This window comes from Aotus nancymaae, unplaced genomic scaffold, assembly GCF_030222135.1.
Source record: "Aotus nancymaae isolate 86718 unplaced genomic scaffold, 86718_ANA_hifiasm-v0.15.2.pri h1tg000022l_1, whole genome shotgun sequence".
Classification (NCBI taxonomy): domain Eukaryota; kingdom Metazoa; phylum Chordata; class Mammalia; order Primates; family Aotidae; genus Aotus; species Aotus nancymaae.
Window position 1 is genome coordinate 34,644,969 of NW_026988435.1, and position 25,760 is coordinate 34,670,728.

Genomic DNA, 25,760 nt, shown 5'->3' on the forward strand with positions numbered 1-25,760 from the left:
CCTCATGATCTGCCCGCCTCGGCCTCCCAAAGTGCTGGGATTACAGACGCGAGCCACCGCGCCCGGCCCCTGCAGCATATTTTTTCCCTTGGAGTAACTCCGAGTGTTGCACGGGGACCACTTGCTCCGTTCTGTGAAAGCCCCAAGCCTGTCGTGCAATAAAGACGTCCAGTTTCACCGCAGCAGGGAGGCCCAAATGAAATATTCCACTTGAACAAAACCACTTAGCAGTTTACATCAATGCTCACCCTGTCTCGTTAAAAGTGAGGTGAACCCATGCCCATCAGTCTCAAAACCAGCACGTTGATACCAAGCTTCCCCAGCGGCATCCAAATCAATTCCTTCTTCCCCTTTCCCACTCTCATGGGGGCAGGCAAAAGAAAAGTCAGGAAGACAGAGGATTACCCGTGGCCAACTCCAAGACAAATAACCATGGGAACCACCCAGGAAGAATGGGAAAGCTCCCCAGGAAACCCATTTCAAAGCCTCAGATTGCAATTGGGGAAACTCAGCAACCCTTTAACCACCAAAACCATCGTCACAAACAATGAACTTTCTATTGTCCCCCCAAAAAATGTGGATTTGGGCAGGATCAAGATAATAAAGACTTGAAAAGCTTCAATCCTCATTCTCCAGCCTTCTGCAAATGCCACACTTACCTCATTGGAGACAGAAGAAGCTTTGTCAAGATCTCCAAATGTGCCATCTGCAGGGACTGCTCACATCCTAGGTAAGAGACTAGGATTCAGAGCACATACCCCATGGTGCCAACCAGCCTCCTCTTCCTCCTTCCTGGGCTTCAAGTCTAGAAACGTGGGCCTCAGTCCACAGTGACTCCACCTATAAGAGCAACGTAAGAAAATAATGGGATTTGTGCTTCTTTTTTATATACCTCTAGAGACTGCAAGATTATCTTCAGAAACATTAATGTGATAACACAGGAAAAGTACCTCATACGTTGTAGACACTCAGTACATTAGTACTTAATATTGTTATTTTCATAAGCAATTCATATTTTAATAAGGAAGCATTGGCTGGGCACGGTGGCTCATGCCTGTAATCCCAGCACTTTGGGAGGCCGAGGCAGGTGGATTACCTGAAGTCAGGAGTTCCAGACCAGCCTGACTAACATGGAGAAACCCAGCCTTTACTAAAAATACAAAATTAGCCGGGCATGGTGGTGCATGCCTGTAATCCCAGCTGCTCAAGAGGCTGAGGCAGGAGAATGGCTTGAACCCAGGAGGCGGAGGTTGCAGTGAGCCAAGATTGCGCCATTGCACTCCAGCCTGGGCAACAAGAGCAAAACTTCATCTCTAAATAAATAAATAAACAAACAAAAGAAGCATTTACCAGGCTTAGTTATCTATAGCTTTGTAGAAAGCACCTCGACTGTGGTGATTCTTGCCCACCAAAATCTCACCGTTTATGGAAATACTAAAGCATGTGACTACAGATACCAGAAGCAGCTTCACGATTCAGTACAAGAGCTCGCAAATCAATCCACCCTGAACCATTCAGGAACCAAAACTTTCCAAAAGTGATGATCTCTTCCCTAAAAGCTTTACCAATGAAAGCCATGCTAACACTTGTTTTCAAGCAACGGCATCAAAATAAACCGGAGAAGCGGGTGTTGCCTCCTGGTTCTCTATTCTCATGAAAGCATCGGCTAGAACAAAATAGCACCACCAGGTCATAGCGGGCAGGCCAGACCAGGCACAGCTAGTTAATCTGCCTTTATTGAAAATAACTCCACACTTGAAACTGATTCACTACCCAAAATGTAAACCAAGACTCACTCCTTGGGCAGAGCAGAATGACTTTAGCATAGCACCAGAAAGCAAATGAAGGCTTTTCCCAGCTCACAATCCTTTCCCATCCCCAGTCCAGTCCCTTGCAATACTAGATGCATAAATAAACGCTGACTCATTATGCCATTACATACGACAAGGTCCTAATACCCCAGGAGCTTGTCAAATGAGAGACCCTTGGAAGAACCAATGGCTCAGGGTTGGGCAAACTCTGTAATGCTATATTCCCTTGTTGGGGAATATTAACCAGTCAAGTTCCTCTGTCCTATGCTCTAATTGTCCCTTTTTGGCTACAACATCAACCTTAACAGCAAACAATCAACACTTCCCCAAAAGTACTTAGAAACTCCAAGGTCTGAAAAAGTATTCTCAGAAAATGCAATGGCAATACCAAACTGCTATGGCACTCACCAGCATCATCTATCTCCAAGTTTAATTCCTTTCTTGTTTTAATTTAATTTAATTCTTAGAGATGGGGTCTCACTATATTGCCCAGGATGGCCTCAAACTCTTGGGCTCAAGGAACCTTCCTGTCTCAGCCTCCTGAGTAGCTGGGACTACAGGCACACACCACCATGACCGGCTTCCAAGTTAAATTCTTGAGTAACTAAATTAAGCAAACGCTTCCTTCATAGAAGCAACCCACTAACTTACATCCCAGTCACTGCCAAGATCTGGGCTTTGTACTCAATTTCATTTTTACACTAAAGGCAGGCAAAAAAAAAAAAAAAAAAAAGGAAAGAAAGAGAAAAACAGAGCAGTGGGGAAGATCCTCAAGGAGATGAGATAAACTGGGAGAGAAAAAAAAAAACGTGGGAAAGTAAGATAAAAATTAGAGGGAAGAAATGGTAGGATAACCAACTAGGAAAATACAATGCAAATACTGAAAATATAGAAGGTGACTCTGATAAGGCACTTGCCCATGATGAGGAGAGAACAAACGGGGACAATGGTTTCTGTTTTATTCTACTGCAGGAACTTTGCCTTACTGGAAAAAAAGGCATTGAGAGAGGTGGGAAGGTTGGAGACTGGACAAGAAAGGGTCGGAGGCAGAAAACGTTCATCACTACATTGAACACACTCAATGTCACTGTTAAATGCCTACTTTGTGCCAAAGCAGGGACAGAAGCCTTACATGAATATTCATAACGAAATCTCATTATTCACTGAATTCATAGTGGAATTTCACAATCAGTTTCCATTTCACATTTGGGGAAATACAAGTTCAGAGAGGGAAGGCAATTTTCCTGAGACCACACAGCCTAAAGTGGTAGAACAGGAATTCAAAGCCAGGCCTTTCTGATACCAGCATCCTTTCTGATATATGGAGAAAGAATCTGTTCTGAGACAACTTTAAAATGCTCAGACTCATGCATTAAATATGAACCAAAATGAAGTGTCTTCTCGACTCATTACAGTACATTCGTTCTGCTGTCGTACAAGGTAAATCTGTATTGTCAAGTGAGTTGAAAGTACCTACAATTCACATTAAATTACCAGCAAGCCTTATGTAAATTCTAGTTACATTTTCCCAGAACAATATCACAGGGTGTGCCTCAATGAAAACACAAAACCCACCTCGGAACAATTTGGTCCACTGCGTATGGTGTTCACGAACAGAAGGTATATTTTAATGAAACTGAAAAAACATAATCTATGTCAAAGATACAAAGATAAATACATGGTGTCCTCCTACTTACAACTAAGGAACTCAGTTGCTTATTTTCAAAGACTGTTTTCAGGCCTTTTTTGACAGAGTTCCACGGGGCAGAATTTTAAAAACGAATATAAACTCAAGAAAGGAGGTGGCAGGCCACGCGTGGTGGTTCACATAATCCCAGCACTTTGTGAGGCCGAGGCGGGCAGATCACTTGAGATCAGGAGTTCAAGACCAGCCTGATCAACACAGTGAAACCCCATCTCTACTAAAAATACAAAAAAAAAATTAGTTGGGTGTGGTGGTGCATGCCTGTAATCCCAGCTATACTTGGGAGGCTGAGGCAGGAGAATCACTTGAACCCAGGAGGTGGAGGCTGCAGTGAGCCAAGATCATGCCATTGGACTCCAGCCTGGGCAACAAGAGCGAAACTCCATCTCGAAAAGAAAAGAAGAAAAGAAAGGAGGTGGCCTTTGTTTACATTCCAGTTAAGATACTATCAAAAGCCAAAGTTGGTTCTTCCAAAAGACCAATAAAATTGATAATATGTTAGCAAGACTGAAGGAGAAAAGGTACAAACGACGCCATGAATGAAAAAGGAAACATAGCTACAGATGCTATAGTCTTTAAAAATGTTATGAGGATATCATGTTCAATATTATACCAATAAATCTGAAATTGTATATAAAATGGAAAATTTCTGTAAATGGTCTGGTATCTATTAAACAAATTAACAGTTAACAAACAGTCAGACAGTGGCACAAGCCTATAGTCCTAGCTACACAGGAGGTTGGGGTGGGAGGATCACTTGAGCCCAGGAGTTCGAGTCTAGCCCGGGCAACAGAGCAAGACCCCAACTCTAAAAAGAAGAAATAAGTGAATAAAATTTAAAATATAAACAACCAGAGACAAACCAGCTTATTTACTGGGAGAGGTGGGGAGACATATGAAAAGATAATGATACAGAAATTGCCACTTTCTCTCACATCTACATGGTCATATAACAGCATTAACCCCAATTTCAAATGTCCGAATGATGGTATCTTCTAACAGTCCCATGTGAGAATATCTAAAAACCTTTGCTCTATGAATAATGCATTTCCCCTTTCTCTAGCTAAGAATTATTGTTCCATAAAACTCTATTAGTCAGTTTCACCAGCATTATCATGAGATCCAATTTAGTTGTCTTTAGTGTCAAGTGAGTTACTAAAGGTTCCTTGGGGGATGGGGGCCTGAGGGAGTGGGTCACAAGCCTCATGTCATCATCAATTTCACATCTACCTGCCACTGGGTCCTTTCTTGAGCCTAAAACCAGCTAGAACTCAGGGCTCTAGCTCTGAATCATACAACCTGTTGTCCTTCCCTAGGCCACGTCTAATATGGTTTAAAAGTAATTTCCTTTCCATCTATATCTTTAACTTCAAGGAAGCACGAGTCAGAGCAAGCTAAGTGAACTGTGGCCCAGCAGCCTGCCTCCTGACCCCCAAAGTTCAAGGAAAGGTATGCTGAGAAAGTCAGGCAATTCCACTTTGATATTAGAAAAATGATAAAATCAGCTACTGACATTTTCCTGATTGGACCCACTCCAGACCCGGGAAATAGCATTTGGCTTGCTACAAATACAACAGGAATCACACATTCTTCACCTTCGTTTCTTCCCCTAAAAGTAAGACGATCCTGTAAACATTCTCATGAAGGATCTGCTTACGAAAAACAAAAACCAGCTGCTCCAACTGCTGGTATATTACTGAGTTGTTGATCAGGTAGGAAATAACTGCAACCGTTAACAGTTAACCCAATAGCCTCCATCTGACCCCTACAGACCCAGGCCAAATGGAAGCCCACGGACCAGCTCCAGGCTTGAAATAAAACCTAAAGCCTGTCTGTGAGAAGCCTCATTTGGGCCAGGTTTATCCTTTGCTGGAACACACTGTCACTTGCAATGATCCCAGCCCCCAGTGTCACCCTCCACCCAAACTTCCTCTCACGCCTCACCCAAAATTGACTTAGGCAATCAATCCAAAGATAAGCCTAGCTGTCACATAAAGACAGACATTAAAAAAAAAAAATGTTCCAGATAAACAAATCACACCTCCACAACCTAGAACCAAACTAATCTAATCAGATGTAAAATTAATGAGAAACCCGAGACTTCCCGTGTCTCACTCCAGAACTCCCACCAGGTGCGGCGCGAGCCACAGCTTCTGAATATTTCTTCGGAACTTTTTTTTCACTTGATTCCCAAGTCTGCCATGGGGTTCATTATCAATGGCACTGACCTGCAATTATCCAACTCTCAGCGGGACAGCCCCGGGCAGGACGCATCCCGGGTGGGTGATAGGATCCCTCGGTCTCCTCCCCAACCCCGTATCCCATACAATGATCCTCGCTTACAGAAGTCAAGGAGGAAAGATGAAACTTTCAAAGCCCGAATCTCTAAAGTACCCTGGAGCCAGAACCAAGGTCTCCGGTGTCCCCGGAGCTCAGCCGGCAACGCGCGCCGAGCAGCTTGGAGACGCGCTTGCTCGTTCTGGGAAGGAGCTCCGGGGCGCACGGCTCACCCGCCCTAGCTGCACGGCTCAGCTCGGGGCTCTCACCTATCCTCGCCCAGAGCCACAATCAGCTGCCCGCCCCCGACCACCCGACACAGAGATTCGCCGGTGGAAAGAATCGATTTCAAAATTCAAGCTCACCCCTGCTCAACAAGGCGCGCACGTTTCTCCCGTCTGGCTTCACATCTCTCAAACTTCCAGTAACAGAAATGAGGAAGCAGCAGCCTTCCCCGGCTGCTGGCGGAGGCAGTGGGTGTAACTTGTGAAGTTTCGAGCTATGATGAATCTGGTCACTTGGGTGTGTCAGAGAGGGTTGGTCGCTCCTCCCTTCCTCCTCCCACCATCACCTCCCTCTTCTCCGCCTCCCTCTCCAATTTAATTCTTCTCTCCGGCATTCGCCGGCTGTCACTCAGAATCCCAGCACCCTGCCCACCGCATCCTTGGGAGCAATGTGTTTCGAACAGGTCTTAACCATTTTACGGATGAACCTGGTCACCCTGCACAAAGCACGAATGCCTACCTAATATTTTTCTACAGCACATGGCAAGAAGCGGTGCCTCTTAAAAGATGTAAATGTCCAGGAATGGACTCTTACATAAGCGCCCCCCACGAGTCTTTCACTGGCAGAAACGTGGGTAGTTCATCAAGTGGAGACCTGACTCCCAAATATCTACTGAAAACCAGTGAAGGGCAGAAAAATAGAAACCAGACTTTCAGTTGGCTGCCTTTTCTTTAATATGTACTAGAAAGTATTTCAAATATACATCCGGGTGCGGTGGCTCACACCTGTAATCCCAGCACTTTGGAGGCTAAGGTGGGCAGATCACGAGGTCAGGAGTTCGAGACCAGCCTGACCAACATGGTGACACTCCATTTCTACTAAAAATACAAAAATTAGCCAGGCGTGGTGATGCGTGCCTGTAATCCCAGCTACTCAAGAGGCTGAGGCAGGAGAATCGCTTGAACCCAGGAGGCAGAGGTTGCAGTGAGCCAAGATCACACCTGGGTGACAGAGCGAGATTCTGTCTCAAAAAAAAATAATATGTACACACACACCCCCATATATTTGAAAAGAATGTAATGAACACCCAAGTGCCCACCATGAAGCATAATAAATTAAAATTACTAATGTAGTGGAAACTATCTGCAACCCTTTTCCTTGCTGAAATACACCCCTCTTTCCTTCCCCCTGGAAAGAAAACTGCCCCACATTTCATTTCCCATGAGCAATTTTTGTATCACAGTTTCTAAAAACGTTAACGGGAACATGCTAACTTAAAGTTTACCAGGAAGCCACGCCACGGACACCCCTCTAGACTGTGCTGGACCTTGGTTTCCAAACAGAAGTTTCCTTAAATAAAACTTAAAATGACCTCAGGTTAAATGAAGCCTCAGGTGGCTGGTTAAAGACAATAAAAGAAATCTCAAAAGAAGAAAACAGTAAATCTAAAGTGACAAGTGAGAAGCTATATCTGAAATGGTTGAAGCATTCATGGATGAAATTGATAGATTAATAGAGCATTATCATTTCATAAGGTTAAAAGCTGTGCCAAAAACTAAGGATACTCGTCCATGCTATAAGGAACTTTACCCAAAGACACAGGCTAAAAAAATAGAAACACAACATTCATTAAAGAAGTCATAATGACTCAAATGCCAGCCAGGGAGACAGATGGAAACAATACTCCAAAAAGGGAACTTTCAGATACATTTAAACTTGACTCAATATATGGATATATATTCATATAAATTTATATATATATATTCACATATATATTCATATGTACATGAACATGAAGAAAGAGATGCCTGGTTCCTCTTTATATTCTTGGTAACTCACATAAAGGCTGGTATAAGCAGAAAATCTAATCACCACTTGAAAAATGAATTGAGGAAATAAACAAGAGTGTCCACAAACGTATCTAAAAGAACTGAAATGAGCATGGTGGCTCACACCTGTAATCCCAGCACTTCGGGAGGCCAAGGCAGGTGGATCACCTGAGGTCAGGAATTTGAGGCCAGCCTGACTAACATGGTGAAACCCCACCTCTACTAAAAATACACAAATTAGCCAGGTGTGGTGGTGTGCACCTATATTTCCAGCTACTCAGGAGGCTGAGGCAGGAGAATCACTTGAACCCAGGAGGCGGAGGTTGCAGTGAGCCAAGATCGCACCACTGCACTTCCAGCCTGGGTGACAGAGTGAAACTGTCTTGAAAATAAATAAATAAACAAATAAACAAACAAACAGAACAAAGAAAGAGAAGAATGTCTGGATAGAGCAATAGTCCTTATTTGGAGGTGATTTTGCCTCCAGGGAACACCTGGTAATATCTGAAGGCATTTTTGGTTGTCACAGCTGGGGGTGCTACTGACATCTGGTAGGTAGAGTCCAGAGATGCTCCTCAACATGCTATCATGCATAAAACAGGCCCCATGACAAAGAATTCTCCAGCCACAAATGCCAATAGTGCTGCTGCTGGGAAACCCCAATTTAGAAGTTTCACTCTCACCTGTCACTTAATTAATGTATTCCATCTATTCCATATAGCATCATCAATTTGAAAGGACTCTCCAGGGACTTAGAAAAATATGAAACAACACTTCACCTTTTCCACTGTGCAGCATTCAATGGCTGAGAACCATACATATGGGCTCAGAAGAAAGCAGACACTGAGGTCAGAGGCAGGAAAGCATCCCATGGTTTTGGGTGCAGCCTTGGCATCCATGCACTCATCAAGCTAACGACTTACGCTGAATCTGGATGAAAACGTTCACGAAGGGGGTGGGAGGAAGAAAACGCAGAGCCAGGGGGGACTGGTTTGAGAATCAGAGATCATGTCTCTCTGCCGACATGGTGTGCAGAAAGAGATGTGACAGATACAGAGGCAAAGCAGGCTTATCGTGGCCCATCAGTCATTTCTCCATTGACAATCACGAGTCTACGCTGGAAGTACTCCACTCAGAACAGGAAGGCGCTTCATCTCATTACAGCATATAGAAAAGAATGTTACAGATCACTCATGGGAAGAGGAAGGTAAGCACCATGAAGTCTGCGGTCAGAGCAGTGGACTTACACATCTTGCCTATAGGTTTTCTGGTCTCATGATTACCTAAGAAGGGTTTCTTTTAGTTCTGGGAGGCCATATACTTTTTTCCCCCTTCTTTCTGATATTATTATTTAATTTCTGCATGGAGGGAGAGAAGAGCTTTTGTTGTTGTTGTTACATAGTGTTTCCTTTGAGGGAGGCAGGGAACAGAAGGTTTGCTCATCTTGAATCTTCTTGAAGCCACATATATGGTGAGGATGCAATACATACGTGTTGGATTAAGCCAAATAGTCCCCACCTTCTTCCCTATCTCTCGGCCTAAAAGTAAAAGGTCCCCTGTAGATGCTTCTAAAGAAAAATATCTTAAAATCAAGAGTCTGAGCAACATGTGAACACATTACATAGTCCCCGTTGGCTCCATATAGTGGCGGGCAGGTTTTCACAGATCTGGACAGAAGGGCTGACCTGATACAGGTGAAAGTCCAACAATATCAGAACTGGAGAGGCCCCAGGCATTGGCCTCAGGCCTCAAAGGGAAGCAGGACTTAGCATCCAAGAATTTACTCCTATAGCAGAAGGGCTGTGTCCTCCTGCCCAGGAAGAATGCCAGGCTGTGGGTTCCCCCGCAACACTACCAGACAAGTGGGCAGTAAGGAAGATGCGTATCCCTCTTAAAGTACCAGCTTCTTAACCTGCAGTGTTGAAAGCCACTAGTTTCGCGTTTTAAAAGTTATGCAAATTTAGGAAAAGAAAACATGAACACAGGTGCAAGCCCCATCAACAGCAATGAACTTATACACAAATGTACACTATTTCTGCGCCAAAGAAATGCAACCAGTAGGGGGAGCACAGCTGACTGTTGTTAATTTCTCAAGACTGGGAAGAACCTGGGGATGATGCTGAATGATACAAAAACTAATACACATTGCAGCAAAAGAAAAGATTTATGCATGAACATTCAGAGAAACTGTAAACCATGAGAGCCTTAAAAGGAATTTGAATTGTTAGTGGGTATTTGCACAAAAGCTGGCTAAACAGACAGAAGAGGACTACACAAAAAACGGATTCATGTTGGCAAACAGTATGTGGTATGTGGAGAAAAGGTCACAAAGCGTTGAACTTCTTTTTCCCTTTGTCAAGTGGATTTACACTCAGAAATGAAAACGTATGGAGAGTTTATGTAAGCTTATTCTCTCCAAAATTTTCAACTCAGTGTTTAGCTTGCTCAGTCTCTCTTTAGAGATCCACAATAGCTGGCCTTTAAAATTCCTTTCAAATCACATTCTCAATGACACAGATGACTTCCAAAAGCAAGCATTTTCTGGATTGCTGTTCAAGGATCTCCAGAACCAACTTGGTCGAATCAAGGTGTCTTCAAGGTCTGTGAATTCGAAGCCATCACCCATAACGGAACTTACCTGCACCTTTTCAAACCTTCACAGAACAACAACCAGCTAAGAAGTGCTGGCACCAACCCGTCCTCACCTATGTCACCTAGCAACAGCCTATCAGCAGCAAGGCCAGGGAAGAGTGTCTTCTTCCTCATGTTAGGTGATACACAACAAGGGTATTAACACCATCAAATTACCTGAATCCAAACACAACTTCCCAGCATAACTGCAGTTCCAAATTCGGATCCTGTTAATGGAATCCATATGTGGAACGGCTATGAAAATGCAGAAGGTTGTTCATAAATACATTTTGTGGTTGACTACCAACTGATTGCCAAAATCAATTTTTTATATTTGAAACTGATGAAAGGTCTAAATATGGATCCAGCCCCCCCGACTCCCATGCTAGGTGATCTGATGGTCTGTCTGCTCAAGAATACTGCCACATTTGAAAACACTTTAAAACACCTGTTTCAGCCCTGGATGGGGTCTTTCTTTTCTCTGAGAGACAAACAAGGTTCACCTTTTAAAGGCAAAATTTAAAAAAAAAAAAAAACAGTTCGTTAAATTTGATTTGATACAAGAATGTTTTACAACTTCAAAGCAAACCTTATGCCAACCAAACTCAGAGACTCTTTACATAGTTTTCTCTATCTGAAAACAGAAAAACAAATACATATATTCTTAAAAAATAGAGGGCCAGCCAAAAGAGGCCAGGAAACTCTAATAGCTGTTAAGCACCATCTCCAGAATGCATTGCAGGGACTGTGTGGCAAATTCCCTAAAATCCAAGGGCTTCAATTTCCTTGACTATAAAATGATGACGTTCAACTTAATTTTCTCTGCCTTCTGAGTTATATCTTCCAATTATATGTTTCCACGATTTTAAAGCCCCCATTGCTTTCATTACCCCAAATTAGATTTCCTTACAAAGAACAACTTTCACCTAACAAGTCAAAGCCAAGAGGGTCGGCACTCCTTGATGGCCCACATTCTCGTAAGTGAAGCCAGGTCTGTAACTAGAAGGGAAAAGGGAGGAAGTGCAACCAGAGGATAAAGGTGACAAAGAAGGTCGAGGAAACATCCATGAGCTCTTGGTTCCTACCAACAATAAGCCATATGGGGCCAGATGCTGTCCCACCCACACACACAGTAAGGCTGTTGATTTCAAGGGCCCTGGGTGCCTTGTACAAATGGTGCATGTATTCGCGGGGGTAAAAGCATCTAAGTTTTTCCTAGTTTGGGAACCTTTCAGATACCTCCCTACTCAGCAGCAATAAATAATAATAATTGCCATTGGCACTAGACACAAGATAATATAGAATAACTAATTTCAGAAGATAAAAGGTCAAGTTCTAATTTCAGTCCTGCCTTTTCTTCAAAGAATGCCAGGATAGCTTTATAATCCTCAGTATAGCCTCTTGAAAAAGCTGGGTCAGGGAGTGTCCCATTGGGGAGGCCTCATTTGGTCATGAGAGAAGCAAGGATACAAACTGAGAAGACCCGGTTCAAGTCCAGGCTCCAACGACAACCAGAATGACGCAGAGCAAGCCACTCTGCCTATCCTTCAGTAAAATGGGAACTTAAAATAATAGATGCCTATTGGCAACGGAATGTGTGGTTAATGGGCTTTGTACTGGGCACATGCCCAACACTGTCTCTAAACGGACAAATGGGCACGAAACATGTCAAGACAATTTTCAATCAGGAAATAAGCCAACCCTGTATCTTGAACGAGCTTAGCGTTTGTCATGTTCTCAATGTTTTCACGTTGACAGTGCTATTTTGGTAATAAAGTGCAGTTCTGGCACTAGTTATGTGTCGGATGACAGAACGGAGGCCCTTCCCAATGGCGTCGCACAGGGCTCCCCTCTTGAGCCCTAAGCCTTCCCCAGAGAGTCCCTACTATGGGGCAGTGGCAGGCCACCCTTGTGAGAGTGGACACGGTGAGCCACAGAGGCCTTGCACTAACCAGGTCCAGCCAATTTAATGGTATTTGTATTTGTTATTTATGGGTGGGAATCATTTTGATTTTTATTCTACATTAAGATACAGTGACTGTCACTTTATAATTTGGGGGGAGCGATACATACTGTGGGGTGGGGGAGAATGACACTGACTAGGAAGGTGATATAGTTCGGATATTTGTTCCCGCCCAGATCTCATGTTGAATTGTAATTCTTAGTGCTGCAGGTGGGGCTTGGTGGGAGGTGACTGGATCATGGCGGTGGATTTCTCATGAATAGTTCAGCACCGTCCCCTTGCGGCTGTTCTCGTGATAGTGAGTCAGTTCTCATGAGATCTGGTTGTATAAAAGTTGGTGGCACATCCCCGTATTTCTCTCTTGCTCCTGCTTCTCTGTCTGCCATCATTGTAAGTTTCCTGAGGTCTCCCCAGAAGCTGAGCAAATGCCAGCATCATGCTTCCCACACAGCCTGCAGAACCATGAGCCAATTAAACCTCTTTCCTTTATAAATTACCCAGTCTTGGGTATTTCTTTATAGCAATGCGAGAATGGCCCAATACACGAGGAGACATCTAGCACAAGGGTAGGATGGGAGGTGAAAAGGACCCCACCCAAAGACCTGTTTGTAACACATGACACCTTACAGAGTTCTACTAACCACAGGCACATAATCAATTAAAATTAGATGACTTCTAATGAATAATGGCCAAGTGGATTAATGAGAATCCACTTGTCTTCCCTTCCAATAACACAGGCATTCAATTTCACTCTAGGAGCACTTGCTGCCATCTTCCCTCATGTCAACGAAAACCAAACGTGCAAAGATTACTTTCCATCTGGCTCACGCCTGTAATCCCAGCACTTTGGGAGGCCGAGGTGGGTGGATCACGAGGTCAAGAGATCGAGACCATCCTGGTCAACATGGTGAAACCCCGTCTCCACTAAAAATACAAAAAATTAGCTGGGCATGGTGGCGCATGCCTGTAATCCCAGCTACTCAGGAGGCTGAGGCAGGAGAATTGCCTGAACCCAGGAGGCGGAGGTTGCGGTGAGCTGAGATCACGCCATTACACTCCAGCCTGGGTAACAAGAGCAAAACTCCGTCTCAAAAAAAAAAAAAAAAAGGTTACTTTCAATCAGAGAACAGAACAAACCTGTATGTCAAATAGTAAAGGCCCTAACATAGGGGTGATGCATTTACAGACCTCTTCTGTAAGAGCAGAAAGGAGGTCTCATAAATCACTCATTCATCTGAAGTCAGAAGGAGTGACATGTTCGAGCTCACATAATAAAACCATGACAGCTTCAGCCCAGCACCCAGGTAAACAAAAATAAACTTGCTATATGTTCCACTCAATTACTACCTCCTTTAAAAAATATTTCCATAAAATGAACATTCAATGCAGTATACGCACATATAATTTGGGGCCCCAACCTAGTACAAAAGGCACATACAAATAAAAAACAATATGAATTAGGCCCATCTAGAACTAATAAGAAAACCATAATAAGTGAGTACATGAGAAATTCTTGGCTCAGCCCCAGACAAGGAAGCAAGGGGCCTAGAGAACTGGGAGGAAGGACGCAGTCAGACCCGCTGGAGGCAGTCTGACTCACCAGTAGCCAGCATCCTCCCAAACAAATTACAGTGGCAGGCTCAGCAAGAATGCAGGGGAAGGATCCACATGTGCCCAAGGGGTTAAGATAGCAACCTGGTCAAAGACACAGACTCCCAGTTACGAAAGCTCTACCCCTGGAATACCAAGAAATTAAAGTTCATCTCTGGCCGGGCATGGTGGCTCATGCCTATAATCCTAGCCTTTGGGAGGCAGAGGCGGGCGGATCACCTGAAGTCAGGAGTTCAAGACCAGCCCGGCCAACATGGTGAAACCATGACTCTACTACAAATACAAAAATTAGCCAGGCATGGTGGCATGCGCCTGTACTCCCAGCTACTTAGGAGGCCGAAGCAGGAGAATTGCTTGAAGCCAGGAGACGGAGGTTGCAGTGAGCCAAGATCACGCCACTGCACTCCAGCCTAGGCAACAGAGCAAGACTGTGTCTCAAAAAAAATAAAAAATAAAAAAGTGCATCTCTGCTAACACCACAAAATACCATTATTTTCAATTGTCTGTGACTATTCATTGCAGCATTATCACAATAGCCAAGAGATGGAAGCAGTCTGTGTGCCCATCAGCAGAGGAATGAATAAACAAAATGTGGCCTATCTCTGCAATGGAATATTATTCAGCCATTTACAGTAATGAAGTTCTGATCTGTGTTGCTGCATCGATGAACCTTAAAAATATTATGTTAAGTGAAAAAGACACAAAAGGACAAATACTGCATAATTCCATTTATGTCCAAGTTTTCAACATAGATAGTGGTGATGGTTGTATAACACTGTGAATGTAATTAACGCCACTTAAGTGTGTACTTAAAAATAGTTAAAATGGCAAGTTTTATGTTATATGTAAATTTTACTACAATTTTTAAAAAAAGATTCCAAAAATATCATTTTCAACTTTTTGGCTCAAATATATGTAGCTTTTTTTTTTAAAAAAAAAAAAAAAAAAAAAAAAGGTGCTGGTGTGGTACAGTGGCTCATGCCTAAAATCCCAGCATTTTGGGAGGCCAAGGTGGGCGGATCACTTGAGGTCAGGAGTTCAAGACCAGCCTAGCCAACACAGTGGAAGCCCCATCTCTAATATTAAAATTAATAAATAAGGCAGGTGTGGTGACGCACGCCTGTAATCTCAGCTATTTAAGTGGCTGAGGCACAAGAATAGCTTGAACCCCGGAGGCGAAGGTTGCAGTGAGTTGTAACCATGCCACTACACTGCAGCCTGGGCAACAAGCAAGACTCTGCCTCAAAAAAAACAAAACAAAACAAAACAAAACAAAACAGTAACAAAATAGTTGCTGCTGAAAACAAAACTAATCAAAACTTTACGCACATTAACCAAGTCTTCCAATAAACCAACTCTCCCTGTCAAATCACCATGATCTTCGCACACCCAGATGAGTGATCTTCTCTGACGGTAAGAGCTAAAATGACATTGCCTCACTTATCAAGGTAAATCTTTCACAATTATAAAGATAAAACAAGGCACACCTTTGCACAGTATGGTGGAGTCACAGCTGTATGGAACAGCTGCTTCCACCAACCCATCCCAATCCCAAATTGCAAAGCAGATCAAGAAACCAAAAAGAGTCAGATAGGAGTCCAGAACCCTAATGGGAAATTAATCAAACACAAATCCTTTCTTTCTTTCTTTTTTTTTTTTTTTGTCGGAGTTTTTGCTCTTGTTGCCCAGGCTGGAGTATAACGGTGTGATCTCAGCTCGCCCAACCTCCACCTCCTGAGTTCAAGCGATTCTCCTGCCTCAGCCTCCTGAGTAGCTGGGATTACAGGCATGCGCCACCATGCCTGGCTAATTTTGTATTTTTAGTAGAGATGAGGTTTCTTCGTGTTGGTCAGGCTGGTCTCGAACTCACAACCTCATGTGATCTGACCGCCTCAGCCTCCCAAAGTGCTGGGATTACAGGTATGAGCCACCACACCCAGCCCAAACCCAAATTTTTAATTGCAAATATTAAACGGTACATGGTAACTGACCACATTCAGGTGTACCCTCAACTCGTGGTAATTTTAGGAGTTAAGACATAAGCAGGCGTGCCAGGCAGTCTAAGTGAGAATTGTGGATCAGCCAGGAATTCCTCTTCCAGTTGCAGGCCTATCCTTTAATCTTCATAAAGCCTCAGTCTCTCACCTGTAAAATGGGAATAGGAGCATTTCCCTCATAAAGCTATGTGAAGACAACTCTGATGACAATCAGTTGCTGACATTTCCTGAGCACTTTCTCTGTGAAAGTCAGGAGGCTAGGGGCTGGTCATTCAATTTTATATCTGGACCTCATGACAACTCAGCAAGGTACTACTTACTACTAGACCCATTTAACAGACGAAGAAAACTGAGGCACGGAGAGTTTAAATGAACTGCCCAAAGCCACTCAACAAGTAAGAGGCAGGTCTAAAATTCTAACCTAGTCTCTGTGAAGCTGAGGCCCCAACTCTCTCCAAACTCACTACTGCATTTGGGCTACAATCTTGTCATCCTTACATTTGATTTATTTGTTTTTATTATTATTATTATTTTGAGACAGAATCTCACTCTGTTGCCCAGGCTGAAGTACAGTGGTGTGATCTCAGCTCACTGCAACCTTCACCTCCTGGGTTCCGGCGATTCTCGTGCCTTAGACCCCCAAGCAGCTGAGATTACAGGCGCCCGCCACCACACCCAGCTAATTTGTGTATTTTTAGTAGAGTCGGGGTTTCACCATGTTGGCTGAGCAGGTCTCGAACTCCTGACCTCAAGCAATCTGCACACCTCGGCCTCCCAAAGTGCTGGATTACAGGCGTGAGCCAATTCCAAGCCTTATTATTACTAAACATTACCTTTTGTTTCACAAATCTCAGCTTCTGGGCTCACAAAGACAAAGGGCTGAGTATTACTCCAAAAGCCTACACTTACTCATGGAGAACCTCATCCCCTCTCAAGGACAAATGTGGCAGGCAAGCAACATATTTGAGGGTTTGTCATGAAGCTCCTGGAAGTTAATCATCACTCTGTCTGAGAAAGGTGAGTGAACAAGGTATCTAACGTGAGCCAACTAAATTGCACAATAGGCAAATAATATGCATAATGGATGTGTGGGAGATTCCTACATGTATTCACAAGGCCCTTTCACAGAACCAAGGCCGCCTCCCCCCACCGCACCCCCCGCCGCCGGAAGAGGCAAGTTCGAACTCTAGACTGAGATAATTAACTGCTGGGTGGCTATTTTATACTGACCTATTTATAATACCTACCTGAAGTACTAATGTTGGGTCACGATCAGAAGAAATCCATACCGAACAGAATCTTGCTTGCAGCTGAACCACCCAACTTCCCGGTGAAACATGGCAGGTGACTCACAGGGATGATACACATGTGTAACTCTTGGTACCTGTGCCAAGAACACTGTGTGGAGCAGGCTCAGCCAGCAAGTTGACAAACACTTCACCACATCACCTAAAACACCAGAGCTCAACACTCTACTCTCGGATGCCTAGTTTCTGGGAAAGGGAATTTCTCAGCATGGGACCACGACACGAACAACCTGCCCAGCTGAGATCCTCGCTGCGGTGGGGCGGACACAAAGATCAGCCCTCTCTGACTTTTCTTTTTCTCGGCCTCAGCAACTTCACTCACCTTGCTTAGGCTCAGGCTTATGATTCAGGCTTCGACCCCTCCCAAAGCCCTGTACCCTGGGAGCTTTTGTTCTTTTTCTGGCCGCAGATGAACTTAGCCCATTAAAGAACAGCTGTAATCCCTTACACACATAACTTTCCACTGGCAAAAATTAGTCAGGTCGGCAGGGTCTGAGGTCAGCAGTCTCCTGCAGAAACACCCACCAGACACTGCTCCCCCATCACCAAAAAAAAAATGTAGCGGCTAATGAACTGCCCATTACTTGTCTGGCAGACACATACTGGCACATACACACAGATACTACTGGCTCATTCCATTTCAGTAACCAAAAACAATATTCTTGGCCTTTGGCATGAATATCGGTTTTTGTTTTCTTAAGGACATGCGAACAACTTGGTCTGTTTGGTCCCATGTAAACTTGTTCTTCTTCTGCATATGCAGGTGACCTTAGACTTGAAGTCTTTGTTAATGTCACCTTCTCAATGAAGGTGTCCTCCTGGCCAGTGGCCCCACCCCACCACGACCACCCCCTGATCCCTGGCACATTTCCTTTTTTACTTCCCCGATTTATTTTTTCTCTCCTTTATTACATTTATTTATTTTTTTGAGGAAAGAGTCTCGCTCTGTTTCTTAGGCTGGAGTGCAATGGCGCAATCTCGGCTCACTGCAACCTCCACAACCCAGGTTCAAGCAATTCTCCTGCCTCAGTCACCTGAGTAGCTGGGACTACAGGCACCTGCCACCACACACGGCTGATTTTTGTATTTTTAGTAGAGACGAGGTTTTGTCATGTTGGCCAGGCTGGTCTCAAACTCCTGGCCTCAAGTGATCCGCCCATCTCAGCCTCCCAAAGTGCTGGGATTATAGGCATAAGCCATTGCGCCCAGGTATTTTTCTCTCCTTTATACACATGCTGAATATTTTCTTATCTTACTTTTTTTTTTTTTTTTTTTTTGAGATGGAGTCTGGCTCTGTCGCCCAGGATGGAGTGCAGTGGCGTGATCTCGGCTCACCACAAGCTTCGCCTCTGGGGTTCAAGCGATTCTCCTGCCTCAGCCTCCCGAGTAGCTGGGACTATGGGTGTGTGCCACCATGCCACCCACCCAAAGCAGGTCTACTTTGCTTTTTCAAAACATCATTTCCTACCTCCAAAACACTAAATCATTAAGTAAAACTTAATTAATTTAAAATGAAGACATAATAACTCATTGCAATTAATAAACAATTTTTTATTTTTTTAATAGTAATGCACAAAGACAAGGATGTCTCTTTTGATCACCAAAGTATCCCAAGTACCTAGTACACTGCCTAGCACACAGTAGGACCTAAAAATATAAACATTTGTTGAGTGAAAAAACAGTATTTTCTTTTCACAACATTAGGTTGGAAATGAAGCGTAAAAGGACAAAAATAAAACCAAGAAAGAAAGAGAAGGCGAGAGACACAGAAAATACAGTGCAAGGCCGGGCGCAGTGGCGCACGCCTGTAATCCCAGCACTCTGGGAGGCCAAGGTGGGTGGAGCACGAGGTCAGGAGTTTGAGACCAGACTGGACAACATAGTGAAACCTCATCTCTACTAAAAATACAAAAAAATTAGCCAGGCATGGTGGTGGGCACCTGTAATCCTAGCTATTCAGGAGGCTGAGGCAGAAGAATCACTTGAACCTGGGAGGCAGAGGTTGCAGCAAGCCGAGATCGTATCACTGCACACCAGCCTGGGCGACAGAGGTAGACTCTATCTCAAAAAAAAAAAAAAAAAAATACAGTGAGAGGATCTACTATGAAGAGAAAAGGAGAACTAGACTGAAGAGATACACTGGAAATTTCCCAAAATGCAACAAAGATACCAATCCATAGATTCAAGAAGTCCTATAAACCCTGAACAGAATAAATAAAAATATATTTACACCTAGACATGTCATAGAACTAGAAAGCCAAAGGCAGAGAGAAAAACCATAAAAGCAGCAAGAAGGAGACTGATGATCTATTATACAAAGAAGCAACAATGAGGCAGAGAGCCGACTTCTCAGCAAGAACAGACGCCAGAAGATAATGAACTGGTGTCTTCTAAGTGTTTGAAGAAAATCACTGCCAACTGAGAATTCTATATGCAGCAGAAATAAAGATAATTTAAGACAGACAGAAGTATAATAATAATAATTAACAATAATGTCTTTGATGTTTAGAATAGTGGAAAAGAAAAAAATTTACTATAACAATATCTTAAAATCCAGTAGAGAACAAAAGGAGTTAATATACTCTAGTGTCTTGTATTATCTAGGAAGGCTTCAAAGCACCAATTTATATAAGACTTTGCAATCCAAGGTAACTATGGGTAATCTCAAGATTTTTTTTTTAAAAGGACAGATATTAAAAAGCCAGTAACTGATCATTCTGACTACATTCCAGATAAAAACTTATTTACTTAAAAAATAAACAAGACAATAAAATACAAGCCACATGGAGAGACAATATTTGAAACTCATGCAACCAACAAAGAGATATTATGCAGAATAGGTTAAAACACACACATGTACACACTGTACAAATCAATAAGAAAAACATCAACTACCAACTAAAAAATGACAAGTGATTTGACAGGCAGTTCACAAAAGAAAATATTCCAATGACCAATAAACCCACGAACAGGAGCTTGGCCATACTGATTTTTCACATTTACAAAATGTAAATTCAAACCAGGAAATCCACTTATTACCAGAACAGCTAGAATTGAAATGACTAATAACACCAAGGTTTTCTGAGGGCATGATGCAAGAGGAACTCCCTTATCCTACTAGGGAGAGTGTAATTGGGTCAGCCACTTTAGTAAAGATAAAAAATCAGCAATTTCAATTCTAGAAATACACCCCAAGAAATACCTGCACAGGAGTGCTAGGGAATATATCTCCAAAAAAAAGTTCATTGTAGCACTATTCACAATAGCCAAACATTAGAATTAACCCAAATGATCATCAGCAGTAAAATAGATTATGAAGCTATAGCCTATTTATACCATGAAATGGTGTAATAATTAAAGTGTACAAACTAGAGCTACACTCAGGAGAGAAGTTGAGGAAATAAATCCAGACCCAAATACATATGTATATATACACTTACATGCATGTGTATATATACACATATATATGCATGCAAGTATACATATATGACTGACATAAAAACATGCTCCTTGGCTGGGCACAGTGGCTCATGCCTGTAGTCCCAGCTACCACCGAGGATAGACAGGATTGCTTGAGCCCAGGAATTCAAGGTTACAGTGAGGTATGATTGTGCCACTGTACTACAGCTTGGGTGACAGAGCTGTCACCCTGTCTCTTAAAAAAAAAAAATTGTATGTATATATATACATACACACTCTCTTTACCGTGACTTTATTTGAAAATGAAGGCAGCATAAGAGTGAGTTCAGTGCATCCAGCCTCTTCCTCTACTCTCTCTGATGTCACTGGCCTGGATGAGTTATGGACTTGACACTTCCAACCCACAAGCGCTAGAAAGTAAGTGAGAAGGGAACAGCTGACTTACCCCACACTGAACCCAGAGATTCAAAACAGCCACCCAACATTTGCCTTTCTCCTCAAGATGAGTCATAGATCCATTACCCATTAATATGGTGACAATTATTATTTTTGGGAAAAGGTCTCGCTTTGTCACCCAGGCTGTAGTGCAGTGGCACAATCTTGGCTCACTGCAATATGATCCTCCCGGCTTCAAGCGATTCTCCTGCTTCAGCCTCCTGAGTAGCTGGGATCACAGGCTCCCACCACTACGCCTGGCTAATTTTTGTATTTTTAGTAGAGATTTCCTCATGTTGGCCAGGCTGGTCACGAACTCCCAACCTCAAGTTATCTGCCTGCCTCGGCCTCCCAAAGTACTGGGATTACAGGCATGAGCCACCGCACCCAGCTGACAATTATTTTTAAAGCAATGCTAGTCCACCACCCCTTAAGGCAGAGAACACTCAATCTCATTCTTTCTTACACTGTGAGGTGGTTCATCATTGTATTTTCTGATTAGGATACCCTATCAGATACAGGGCATCAAGTTCTCTGATGGGTGTTTTTTGCATAGGATTGGTGGAAGAGACCATTCCTTTCCCCCTTTATTTGTGATTGTTTTCCTCTGTATGGCATCTCCATATTTCTCCACCATCCCTAACCACAGGATGGGCACAGGAGCCAGCTGAGATTATCTGAACCTTGAGCCTTGAACACAGTTATTGGTCCAGAGGTGGGTTCACAACCAACATTAGTGAATCAGAAAACTTCCTTGGGAATTTTTTTGTTTTAAAACTGAGGATGTCAGCCTAGAACTGCTGGCAGCCATGCTTCTGTTTGGTTCAAGCTGGCCTGAGAAGAACTAATCCAATCCAGGGGCAACAGGGATGAAAGACAGCATTGGATGGTGCTAACTTCCCTGGGTCCAACTGTCCCCTAACCCCAGCTTTACACTGATCGGCACACAGCCAAATGTATTCCCACTTTGGCCCTAAATCAACTTAGGTTTCTGATCCTTGCAATCCAACATTCTAACAGGACCAGAATTTTGTGAGGTTTTTTTTTTTTTTCCCTGATTTTTTTGGTTTTTTTTTTTCCTTATTTATTTATTTATTGAGACAGTCTCGCTCTGTCACCAGACTGGAGTCCAATGGTGTAATCTTGGCTCACTGCAACCGCTGCCTCCCAGGTTCAAGCAATTCTCCTGCCTCAGCCTCCTGAGTAGCTGGGATTATAGATGCCTACCATCACACCTGACTAATTTTTGTATTTTTAGTAGAGACATGGTTTCACCATGTTGGCCAAGCTGGTCTCGAACTCCTGGCCTGAAGCGATCCGCCTGCCTCGGCCTCCCAAAGTGCTGAGATTACAGACATGAGCCACCACAACCGGCCTTTTAAATGGTTGCATTGCTGATGTTGTTTTGCAGGGGTAAGAAGCAGAGGAGATCTGCTCCTGTGATCCACAACACTCCTCCATACCACATATATGTGCAAAAACATCTTGTTAGTCCCTAAGCTTCCTCTAATGATGTCTTTTAAAACCACACCTTCCATGTCTTCTCCTTGATTAACATCCTTGTTTATTACCTCAATCAGTCCTAGTTTTCCCTTTTCCAAATGCTGATCACACAATGAATGTCTTAGATTTTTCTCTCTTCTGTGAAACTGCTGATCATTCTCAAATTAAGAATTAAAAATGAAGCAGCTGGAGATGCTTTGCTAGCACCCAGATTACAGTCTTAAGAGTCCTTCCAAAAGAAAGCTCTCTGGTTCTGAGGAAGCTCTGGTTGGTTGGGGCAGCCCAAGGAAGTACCTCCAAAACCACACAACATGCAATGAAACCACAGGAAAAAAAAGAGGGGGGAACCTCTTCCTGTATATTTGCTGAAGCGTTTTGCTTAAATAGAGATTCAGTGTTTTTTTTGTTTGTTTTTGTTTTTTGAGACAGAGTATCCCTCTGTTGCCGAGGCTGCAGTGCAGTGGCACAATCTTGGCTCACTGTAACCTCCGCCTCCTGGGTTCAAGTGACCCTCATGCCTCAGCCTCTTCAGCAGCTAGGACTACAGGCCCGCACCACCATGCCTGGCTAATTTTTTGTATTTTTGGTAGAGACAGGGTTTCACCATATTGGCTAGCCTAGTCTCAAACTCCTGACCTCATGATCCACCTGCCTCAGCCTCCCAAAATGCTGGGATTACAGGCATGAGCCACCACGCCTGGCCAGTGGTGTGCAATTTCAAGAAAGAAACATCTATGAGGAAAAGTGTAGAACAAAACGGCCCCAGGACACCTCTGCCCAACACACAGGCCTGCTGGCCTCATTTGCATTGACTTTATACATTTCCCCATTATCCTAGTAATAAAGTCTGTGATTTCAACATTTTACAGGAAGGTAAAAACACATTCACAGTAGCACTAGCCAGTAGCTTCCCTTTCCTTTTTTTTTTTTTTTTTTTTTTTTTTTGAGACCAACTCTCACTCTGTTGCTCAGGCTGGAGTGCAGTGGCGTGATCTCAGCTCACTACAACCTCTGCTTCCTGGGTTCAAGCGATTCTCCACTTCAGCCTCCCGAGTAGCTGAGATTACAGGCACACTTTCTTAAGTAATTGCAGGGTGAGCTTCACAGTATCTCCCGTTCCTAAAGGCAGATTAGAGGCCCGAGCACTGCATTGTTTCAGATTTCCGTGGGTCATCAAAAATAAAAAGTATCCCAGGTGGAGTAAATTTGTTAAGCAAAGGGCTACTTAAAAATAAAATTGCTTGTAGAGAGTTCTCTTACAGCTTAATGAATGAGGCTCCGTTTCTCAAACTAAAATTGTGATCAAATGAGAAACCCTTCAAAGACCTCTGCTGAATACCTTGCTTGCACTCCTGCCTCTGCAGAGGGAGCCAATGAATGACCCACCAGCAACTGAAGTGGGTGTGACGGAGGGGAGGAGGTTAGGTTTGAGTATATGATGGTGAACTGAGAAAGTACTGAGACATCAGCCATGGATGGAGAGGAAAGCACAGCTCTACCTACAGGAATCGTTAATAAGAGTTCTATATTCTCTATTAACGAATCTTGGAACAGCTGACACCATGATGGCCAGGGATCATGGATGGATGAACGGACAGATGGACAAACGGACAGACAGATGGACCGAGTAAAAAATAGTGTGTGTTGATGGGGGAGGAAGGACAGAGGACAGGCCAACCACACCATAATTGTTGAGTAATGGCACAGTCCAGAGTGGGTAAACCTTTTCTTTAAAGAACCAGATAAATATTTTAGCCTTTGCCAGCCATATACTCTCCATTGTGACTGTCCAGCTCTGCCCTTGTTACGTAAAAGCAACCAAAGACAGTAAGTAAATGAAAATGACTTTGTTCCAATAAAACTTTATTCATGAATGCTAAAATCTGGATTTTATATGATATTCACATGACACCAATTATTATTCTTCTCCCCCCAGCCCCTTAAAAATGTAAAAGACATTTTAATTCAAGTATCTTACAAACACAAGAACTAGTGGAATTTGGTGCTCAGGCCAGAATTTGAGGACCCCAGATCTAATCTCCAAACACTCCAGCCACCCAGGATAGTGATCAGGAAAGAAGCTCTCACCAGCAGGCCCTGGGAAGAGATCTAACACAACACACATTTTCTATTCTGTGCTTTGTATGTACGTCTCCTTCTGTCTTTATTGCTTACTTCTCCATGGACATCACGCCCACTGGGATATAGGAAGCACCTTGTTGGCAGGGTCTGTGTCTCACATATTTCTATATCTTCAGCACCTGGCATAGTACGTGGAACATAACAGGCGCTTGAGAGATATTCCCTGAATCAAACCATACTCCCCAACAACCCACAAGATTTCACTGTCAAAGTTTGACATGAAGGGCAAGCCACCTCGATACCAGGCATCCCATATCTGATATCACAGCCATGAGTATTATGCCCTTGGGATGACTGACAGAGGTCACAGAAAGTAAACCGTACTCATTACGCTGAAGCTGGATTTTTTTTTTTTTTTTTTTTTTTTTTTGAGACGGAGTTTCGCTCTTGTTACCCAGGCTGGAGTGCAATGGCGCGATCTCGGCTCACCGCAACCTCCGCCTCCTGGGTTCAGGCAATTCTCCTGCCTCAGCCTCCTGAGTAGCTGGGATTACAGGCACACACCACTGTGCCCAGCTAATTTTTTGTTTTTTTTTTTTTTAGTAGAGACGGGGTTTCACCATGTTGACCAGGATGGTCTCGATCTCTTGACCTCGTGATCCACCCACCTCGGCCTCCCAAAGTGCTGGGATTACAGGCGTGAGCCGCCGCGCCCGGCTGAAGCTGGATTTACTTATCTTCTCTAAACTGCTTCTGGACCTCAAAAGTAGACCTAAAAAGCAACATCTGATGCTCAGTTTCAATGGATCAATGAGCTGAACCCAAAAATAGCCACTCTAGAATCTTCATGAGCAGCCTCTCTGCAGAACTGGAAACTTCGTACCAATTCAATTCAAAAGCAACTCTTAGTGTGTCACACTGTAAAAGGCAGGAAACCAGCTACCTTATTCTTGCCATGACCACA

At 43.4% G+C, this 25,760-nt stretch overlaps 1 protein-coding gene across 3 annotated transcripts in view; it reads right to left on the bottom strand.

Annotated features, from left to right (window-relative positions):
- The window catches only part of TIAM1 (TIAM Rac1 associated GEF 1), a 448,148-nt gene that overhangs the window by 229,703 nt on the left and 192,685 nt on the right, over positions 1-25,760 (bottom strand). For 2 of the 3 annotated variants that reach the window (XM_064380091.1, XM_064380093.1), the window contains exons 1-2: positions 6,159-6,345; positions 660-840 (exon numbers count right to left, since the gene is read on the bottom strand). The gene's annotated coding sequence lies outside the window, so the exon portion shown is untranslated. Of the gene's footprint in view, positions 1-659; positions 841-6,158; positions 6,346-25,760 lie in introns of those variants that run through there. The other variant, XM_064380092.1, reaches the window with a different exon arrangement.